A 10,034-nucleotide genomic window follows, 5' to 3' on the forward strand; every position below is an offset into this window, starting at 1 on the left:
TTCTACTTATATCAGGAAAAATTGACCTTAAGTTAAAAATGATAACAAGAGAAAAGGAGGTAATTATATAACGATAAAGTGGTCAAATGTCAAGAAGATGTAATAATCACAAATAAATATGCACTCAACATCAGAGCATCTAAATATTTTAAGCAAATACTAACAGATCTGAAGGGAGAAATAGACAATATTACAATATAGGAGGAGTCTTCAACACTCCACTTTCAACAATGAACAAAGAAAATCAACAAGGAAACATTGGACTTGAACCATACTTTAGACCAAATGTACCTAGCAGACATATACAGAACACTCCATTCAACAGCAGCAGAATACATATTTTTCTCAAGTGCACACAGAATATTCTCAAGGATAGATCATATTACAGGTCACAAAACAAGTCTTAGCAAATTTAGGAGGATTAAAATTATATCTTTTCCAACTGTAGTGGTATGAAATCATAAATTAGTAATCGAAGGAGTTGGAAAATTCACAAATATGTGGAAATTAAACAACATGCTCCTGAATAACCAATAGGTGAAAGAAAATATGAAAAGGGAAATAAAAATATATCTTGAAACAGACAAAAAAGGAAACATAATATACCAAAACATATAAGATGATGCAAAAGTAGTTCAAAGAGGGATGTTTACAGTCATAAATACCTATTTCAAGAAAAAATAAATATCTCAAATAAACAACCTAACTTTACACCACAAGGAACTAGCAAAAGAACAATTTAAGCCCAAAGTTAGCAGAAGGAAAGAAATAACAAAGATCAGAGCTGAAACAAAGGAAATAGAGACTGGAAGAAGAACAGAAAAGATCAATGAAAGTAAAAGCTGGTTTCTTGAAAAGATAAACAGTATGGCAAACCTTTAGCTAGATGATCTAAAAAAAAAAAACACAAATAAATAATATCAAAAACAAAGGAGGAGACATTACAACTGATTCCACAGAAATACAGAGGATGAGAAGAGACTACTATGAACAATTGTATACCAACACATGGGATAGCCTAGAAGAAATGGATAAGTTCCCCAAAACATACGACCTACCAAGACTGAATCAAAGAAACAGAAAATCTCAACAGACAAATAATATGTAAGGAGATTGAATCAATAATCAAAAATCTTCCAATAGAGAAAACCCCACGACTGGATAGTTTCCTTGGTAAATTCTATTGAACATTTAAAGAAGAATTAACGCCAATGCCTCTCAACCTCTTCCAAAAGATGCAAACTCATTTTATGAGGCCAGCATTATCCTGATACCAAAGCCAGATAAGAACACTACAAGGAAAGAAAACAAGAGACCAATATCCCTGAGTATAGATGCAAAAATTCTCAGCAAAATATTGGCAAACCTACTTCAATAACCCATTAAAATGATCATACAGCATGATCACGTTATATTTATCCCTGGGATACAAGGATGGTTCAATATACATAATCAATAAGTGCGATATACCACATAAACAAAATAAAAGAGAAAAATTGTATGATCATTTCAATAGATGCAGAAAAAGCATCTGACAAAATACATCTTTCCATAATAAAAATCCTCATCAAATTGTGTATAGAAGGAATTTGCCTCAACATATTAAAAGCCATGTGTGACAAGCCCATAGCTAACATCACACTCAACAGTGAAAGATTAAGTGTTTTCTCTAAGATCAGGAACAAGACAAGGGTGCTAACTCTCAGCCACTCCTGTTCAACATAGTACTGTAATTCCTAGCCAGAACAAGAAAAGTAAATAAAAGGCATTCAAATCAGAATGGAAGTGGGGCCGGCCCCGTGGCTTAGCGGTTAAGTGCACACGCTCTGCTACTGGCGGCCCGGGGTTCAGATCCCGGGTGCGCACCGACGCACTGCTTCTCCGGCCATGCTGAGGCCGGGTCCCACATACAGCAACTAGAAGGATGTGCAACTATGACATACAGCTATCTACTGGGGCTTTGTGGGGAAAAAAGGAGGAAGATTAGCAATAGATGTTAGCTCAGAGCCGGTCTTCCTCAGCAAAAAGAGGAGGATTAGCACGGATGTTAGCTCAGGGCTGATCTTTCTCACAAAAAAAAAAAAAAAAAAAAATCAGAATGGAAGTAAAATTTTCTCTGCAGTTGATATGATCTTATATATAGAGAAAATCCTAAAGACTCAACCAGAAAACTCTCAGAAGAAATTTAGTAAAGTTGAAATATACATAATAAACATACACAAATCAGTTGCATTTCTACACAATAACAATGAAATAACTGGAAAAGAAATTTTAAAAATCTCATTTATAGTAGCATCAAAAACAATAAAATATTTAGCAATAAATTTAACCAAGGCAGTGAAAGATCTGTACAATGAAACACTGAAACCTACAAGACTTCAATGAAAGAAATTGAAGAAGAGACAAACAAACGGAATTATGTCCCCTTTTTATGAATTCAAAGAATTAATATTATTAAACTTCCATATTTCCCAAAGCTGTCTATAGATTCAGTGCAATCATTATCAAAATTCCAATAGCATTTTTTCACAAAAATAGAAAAAACATATGAAATCAGAAAAGACTCTAAATAGCCAAAGCAATCCTGAGGAAAAAGAACAAAGGTAAAGGCATCACAATTCCTGATTTCAAACTGTACTATAACGCTACAGTAACCAAAACAGTATGATCCTGGTATAGAACAGACATAGGGAACAATGGAACAGAATTGAGAACACTGAAATAAACTCTTGCATACACGGTTAACTAATATTTGTCAAGGGAGCCAAGAATACTCAATAGAGAAAGAGTAGTCTCTTAAATAAATGGTGTTGGGAAAAACTGAGTAACTACAGGCTGAAGAATTAAATTAAACCTCTACCTTACACCACTCACAAAAATTAACATATAATTGATTAAAGACTTAAATATAAGTATGGAATCTGTGACCTCCTAAAAGAAAACATAGGGGAAAACCTCCTTGACATTGGTCTTGGCAACTTTTTTTTATGACACCAACAGCACAAGCAACAAAAGCAAAAATTAATAGGTGGGATTATGTCAAACTACAAAATAAACAGTGCACAGCAAACGTCTACAAAATAAACTACAAAATAAACGTCTGCACAGCAAAATAAACAATGAACAAAATGAAAAGACAATCTACCAATTGTGCAAAAATACTTACAAATCATATACCTGAGAAGAGGTAATATCCAAAATATAAAAAGAGCTCATATAACTCAATAGCAAAAAAAACAAACAATACAATTTAAAAAATGGACAGAGGACCTGAATAGATATTTCTCCAAGTAAATATACAAATGATCAAAGATACATGAAAAAGTTGCTCAATATCAATAATCATCAGAGAAATGCAAATCAAAACCACAATGAGATATCACCTCACACCTGTCTGAATGATTATCATCAAAAAATAAGAGATAACAAGCACTGGAGTAGATGCGGAAGAAAGGGAACACTTGTGCACTTTTGGTGGGAATGAGAATTGTTGCAGCCACTGTTGAACACAGTATGAAGGATCCTAAAAAAAGTAAAAATAGAGCTACCATATGACCCACCATTCCCACCTCTGGGTATGTATCCAAAGGAAATGAAAACAAGATCTTGAAGAGAAGTCTGCACACCTGTGTTCATTGCTACATTATTCACGAAACCAAGATATGGAAACAATGTAAGAATCTGTCAGTGAATAAGTGTATAAGAAACTGTGGCATACATATACTATTCATTCATGAGAAAGAAGGAAATTCTGCCATTTGCAATAACATGGATGGACCTTGAGAGCATTATGCTAAGTGACATAAGTCAAACAGAGAAATACAAACACTGTGTGATGTCACTTATTTGTGGAATCTACAAAAGCAGAACTCATAGAAACAGAGAGAAGAAGTGTATACCAGTTGCTAGGTGTTGGGGGTAGTGGGGAGATGTGTGTCAAAGAGTATTGATTTCCAACTATAAGATGAATAAGTTCTGGGGATCTAAAGTACAGCATGATGATTATAGTTAATAATACTGTATTATAAACTTGAAAGTCACTGAGAGTATATATTAAATTATCTCACCAGGAAAAAGAAATGGTAATTATGTGACATGATGGAGGTATTAGCTAATGCTATAGTGATTATGATTTTGCAATATGTAAGTGTATCAAATCAACACATTGTATACCTTAAACTTACACAATGTTACATGTCAATTATTTATCAATAAACCTGGAAAAAATTAAACAAAATAAAATTTTAAAATTGAACACAAACAAAATGAAGGACAGGTAAATATAAAATTTCTTTATGAGTGATATAAGTTTATACAGATGTTTTTTAAGTCAAAGTTTAAATTTTTAATTAAATGTTAAATGATATTGCTCTGTGAGACTTCTGAGAAGATGACAGATGATAGCAAATACTCTATTCTAATACAATTTAAATATTAATTAAATAATGTATTTGTCATATTTTTTAAAAAAGAAATTAACTTAGAATGATAAGTAAAAAATGAACCCCAAACATAAAATCTACCAAACAGCTCTTTGAGTCTGCCATTATAATTAATCTCATTTCATAGAAGAGAGAAAATAAGCCACAGAGGTTATAAATTACATGTAAATTCACAGACCTGGTCAGTGATGGATCTTGGCTATGTTCCCAGCCAGGTATAACTCCAGAACTGCCCTCTTGACTACTGTACGCTTTGCCTTTCAGTAGAAGAGCTGTGGTCCTAACCACTGCAGAGAGGACACAACAGCAAAACAGAACTTGCAGCAAAGCAGAAATTCTTACAATGAAAACATTAAGTGAAGACTGATGAACAAGGCAGATTTCATAGGAAACTAGGTATAATCTCAGACATTCATGTATGTTTATTCTTCCATTAAAAAAGAGAAAGAGATATTATATAATCATGTGTGAATTTTATTTAGTTTTCATTTGGCTCATTATCAAAGTAATGGTAGAAATTTTCAAAATTGTATGTCACTCTTTGCTGACCTTGGCCTGTTTACCCTCCTCCCAGCCTGTTTCCTGCTCTTTTTCTATTGTGATTTAAAAAAAAAAAACCCATATAACATAATATTTACCATCTTGACTATTTCTTTTTAATTTTTTGTTTATTGCAGTAACATTGGTTTATAACATTGTATAAATTTCAGGTGTACATCATTATACTTCTATTTCTGCATAGATTACATCATGTTCTCCACCCAAATACTAATTACAACCCATCACCACACACATGTGCCGAATTATCCCTTTCGCCCTCCCCCGACCCCCTTCCCCTCTGGTAACCACCAATCCAATCTCTGTCTCTATGTGTTTGTTGTTGTTATTATCTACTACTTAATGAAGGAAATCATACAGTATTTGACCTTCTCCCTCTGACTTATTTCACTTTGTATAATACCATCAATGTCCATCCATGTTGTCACAAATGGCTGGATTTCATCATTTCTTATGGCTGAGTAGTATTCTATTGTGTATATATACCACATCTTCTTTATCCATTCTTCCCTTGATGGGCACTTAGGTTGCTTCCAAGTCTTGGCTATTGTGAATAACGCTGCAATGAACACAGGGGTGCATGTATCTATACGCGTTGGTGTTTTCAAGTTCTTTGGATAAATACCCAGCAGTGGGATAGCTGGATCATATGGTAGTTCTATCCTTGATTTTTTGAGGAATCTCCACACTGTTTTCCATAGTGGCTGCACCAGTTTGCACTCCCACCAGCAGTGTATGAGAGTTCCCTTCTCTCCACATCCTCTCCAACACATGTTGTTTCCTGTCTTGTTAATTATAGCCATTCTGACGGGCATGAGGTGATATCTCATTGTAGTTTTGATTTGCATTTCCCTGATAGTTAATGATTTTGAACATCTTTTCTTGTGTCTGTTGGCCATCTGTATATCTTCTTTGGAGAAATGTCTGTTCAGGTCTTTTGCCCATTTTTTAATTGGGCTGTTAGTTTTTTTGTTGTTGAGATGCATGAGTTCTTTATATATTTTGGAGATTAAGCCCTTATCAGATGTATGGTTTGCAAATATCTTCTCCCAATTGTTAGGTTGTCTTTTCGTTTTGTTGATGGTTTCCTTTGCTGTGCAGAAGCTTTTTAATTTGAGGTAGTCTCATTTGTTTATTTTTTCTATTGTTTCTCTTGCCCGGTCAGACATCGTGCTTGAAAAGATGTTGCTAAGACCGATGTCGAAGAGCGTACTGACTATGTTTTCTTCTAGAAGTTTCATAGTTTCAGGTCTTACATTCAAGTCTTTAATCCATTTGGAGTTAATTTTTGTGTATGGTGTAAGGGTCTACTTTCATTTTTTTGCATGTGGCTGTCCAGTTTTCCCAACACCTTTTGTTGAAGAGACTTTCTTTTCCCCATTGTCTGTTCTTGGCTCCTTTGTTGAAGATGAGCTGTCCATAGATGTGTGGGTTTATTTCTGGGCTTTCAATTCTATTCCATTGATCTGTGTGTCTGTTTTTGTGCCAGTACCATGCTGTTTTGGTTACTATAGCTTTGTAGTATATTTTGAAATCAGGGAGTGTGATACCTCCAGCTTTGTTCTTTTTTCTCAGGGTTCCTTTAGCTATTTGCGGTCTTTTGTTGTTCCGTATAAATTTTAGCATTCTTTGTTATATTTCTGTGAAAAATATTGTTGGAACTTTGATAGGGATTACATTGAATCTATAGATGGCTTTAGGAAGTATGGACATCTTAACTATGTTAATTCTTCCAATCCAAGAGCACGGAATATCTTTCCATTTCTTTGTGTTTTCTTCATTTTCTTTCAGCAATGTTTTACAGTTTTCGGTGTACAGATCTTTCACCTCTTTGGTTAAGTTTATTCCTAGGTATTTTGTTCTTTTTGTTGCAATTGTAAATGGGATGGTATTCTTAATTTCTCTTTCTGCTACTTCATTGTTAGTGTATAGAAATGCAACTGATTTATGTATGTTGATTTTGTATCCTGCAACTTTACTGTATTTGTTTATTACTTCTAAAAGTATTTTGGTGGATTATTTAGGGTTTTCTCTATATAAAATCATGTCATCTGCAAATAGTGACAGTTTCACTTCTTCTTTTCCAGTTTGGATTCCTTTTATTTCTTTTTATTGCCTGATTGCTCTGGCTAGGACTTCCAGTGCTATGTTAAATAGGAGTGGTGAGAGTGCGCATCCTTGTCTGGGTCCTGTTCTTAGAGGGATAGCTTTCAGTTTATACCATTGAGAGTTTTTATCATAAATGGATGCTGTATCTTGTCAAATGCTTTCTCTGCATCTATGGAGATGATCATGTGATTTTTATTCTTCATTTTATTAATGTGGTGTATTACGTTGATTGATTTGCGAATGTTGAACCATCCCTGCATACCTGGAATAAATCCCACTTGATCGTGGTGTATAATCTTTTTAATGTATTGTTCTATGCGATTTGCTAGTATTTTGTTGAGGATTTTGCATTGATGTTCATCAGTGATATTGGCCTGTAATTTTCTTTTTTTGTGTTGTCCTTGTCTGGTTTTGGTATCAGGGTAATGTCGGCTTCGTAGAATGAGTTAGGGAGCTTCCCCCCTTCTATATTTTTGAAGAGTTTGAGAAGGATAGGTCTTAAGTCTTCTTTGAATGTTTGGTAGAAATCCCCAGGGAAGCTGTCTGGTCCTGGACTTTTATTTTTTGGGAGGTTTTTGGTTACTGTTTCGATCTCCTTGCTGGTGATTGGTGGATTCAAATTCTCTATTTCTTCTTGATCCAGTTTTGGAAGGTTGTATGATTCTATTAATTTATCCATTTCTTCCAGATTGTCGAATTGGTTGGCATATAGCTTTTGATAGTATTCTCTTATAATCTTTTGTATTTCTGAGGTGACTGTTGTAATTTCTCCTCTTTCTTTTCTGATTTTACTTACTTGTGCCTTCTCTCTTTTTTTCTTGGTGAGTCTAGCTAAAGGTTTGTCAATTTTGTTTATCTTTTCAAAGAACCAGCTCTTGGTTTTATTAATTTTTTCTTTTGTTTTTTTAGTCTCTATATCATTTATTTCTGCTCTGATTTTTATTATTTCCCTTCTTCTATTGATTTTGGGCTTTGTTTGTTCTTCTTTTTCCAGTTCCTATAGGTGCATTGTTAGATTGTTTATTTGAGATTTTTCTTGTTTGTTGAGATAGGCCTGTATTCCTATAAACTTCCCTCTTAGAACCACTTTTGCTGTATCCCATAAATTCTGGCATGTTGTATTTTCATTTTCATTTGTCTCCAGGTATTTTTTCATTTCTCCTTTGATTTCTTCATTGACCCAATCGTTGTTCAGTAGCATTTTGTTTAATCTCCACGTATTTGTGGCTTTTCTGATTTTCTTCCTATATTTGATTTCTAGTTTCATAGCATTGTGGTCAGAAAAGATGCTTGGTATTATTTCAATCTTCTTAAATTTGTGGAGACTTGTTTTGTGGCCTAATGTGTGATCAATCCTGGAGAATGCTCCATGTGCATTTGAAAAGAATATTTATTCTTCGGTTTTTGGATGGAATGCTCTGTATATATCTACTAGGTCCATCTGTTCTAGTGTGTCATTTAAGGCCCATGTTTCCTTATTGATCTTCTGTTTGGATTATCTCTCCGTTGGTGTAAGTGGAGTGTTAAAGTCCCCTACTATTATTGTGTTACTGTCTATTTCTCTTTTTATGTCTGTTAATAATTACTTTATATATTTGGGTGCACCTACATTGGGTGCGTAGATATTTACAAGTGTTATATCCTCTGGTTGGATTGTTCCCTTGATCATTATGTAATACCCTTCTTTGTCTCTTTTTACAGTTTTTGTTTTAAAGTCTATTTTTTCTGATATGAGTATTACTACCCCAGCTTTCTTTTCATTGCCATTTGCATGGAGTATCTTTTTCCATCCCTTCATTTTCAGTTTGTGAGTGTCTTTGGATCTGAAATGTATCGCTTGTATACAGCATATGTATGGCTCTTGTTGTTTTATCCAATCAGCCACCCTATATCTTTTAATTGGAGCATTTAGTCCATTGATGTTTAAAGTAGCTATTGATAAGTATGTACTTACTGCCATCTTTTAACTTTTTTTCCTCAGTGTTTTAGTAGTCCTTCTCTGTTCCTTTCTCCTTCTATACAGATTTGATGGTCTCTTTAGTTTGACCTCTGTCTGAAAGCTCTACTCTTTAACTCCCCTCCTCCCTCATTTTGTTTTCGATATCATATCTAACGTCTTTTTTGTGCATTTGTATCCATTACCCTCTTATCATGCAAATAAATAATTTTTCCTATTTGTGGTCTTCTTTTTTCCCTTAAATCAGTCCCTTTAATATTTCTTGTAGCACTGGTTTCTTGGTGACAAACTCCTTACTTTTTGCTTGTCTGGGAAAATTTTGATCTCTCCTTCCATTTTGAATGATAACCTTGCTGGGTATTCTTGGTTGTAAGTTTTTTCCTTTTAGCACTTTAAATATATCGTGCCACTCTCTTCTAGCCTGCAATGTTTCTGCTGAGAAGTCAGCTGATAGCCTTATGGGGTTTCCTTTGTATGTAACTTGTCTTTCTCTTGCAGCTTTTAGGAGTCTCTCCTTATCTTTAATTCTGGACATTTTAATTATGATGTGTCTTGGTGTGGGCCTCTTTGGGTTTATCTTGTTTGGGGCTCTCTGTGCTTCCTGTACCTGGATGTCTGTAAAAATATGGAATGCTTCACAGATTTGCTTGTCATCCTTGCGCAGGGGCCATGCTAATCCTCTCTGTATCATTCCAATTTTAGTATATGTGCTGCCGAAGCGAGCACATCTTAACTATTTTTAAATGTACAGCTTATTAATGTTACGTATATTCACATTGTTGTGAAGCATATCTCCAGAATTTTTTCACCTTGCCAACCTGAAACTAAACCGATTAAATGACAATTTTCCACCTCCCCCCAGGACCTCCTAACCACCATTCTATTCTCTGTTTCTGTAAGTTTGACTATTTTGGATATCTCATGTAAGCAGAATTATACTGCGTTTGTCTTTTTGTGAATGGTTTATT

The 10,034-nt window shown here is 34.4% G+C and overlaps 1 non-coding gene across 1 annotated transcript; it reads right to left on the reverse strand.

The window, feature by feature from the left end:
* Nucleotides 1–9,685: 9,685 nt before the first annotated feature.
* On the reverse strand, nucleotides 9,686–9,792 carry LOC131411069 (U6 spliceosomal RNA). Its single transcript, XR_009221467.1, has one exon. It is a non-coding gene; the product is annotated as a U6 spliceosomal RNA (small nuclear RNA).
* Between the last annotated feature and the right edge of the window lie 242 nt (nucleotides 9,793–10,034).

This window comes from Diceros bicornis, chromosome 10, assembly GCF_020826845.1.
Source record: "Diceros bicornis minor isolate mBicDic1 chromosome 10, mDicBic1.mat.cur, whole genome shotgun sequence".
NCBI lineage: Eukaryota > Metazoa > Chordata > Mammalia > Perissodactyla > Rhinocerotidae > Diceros > Diceros bicornis.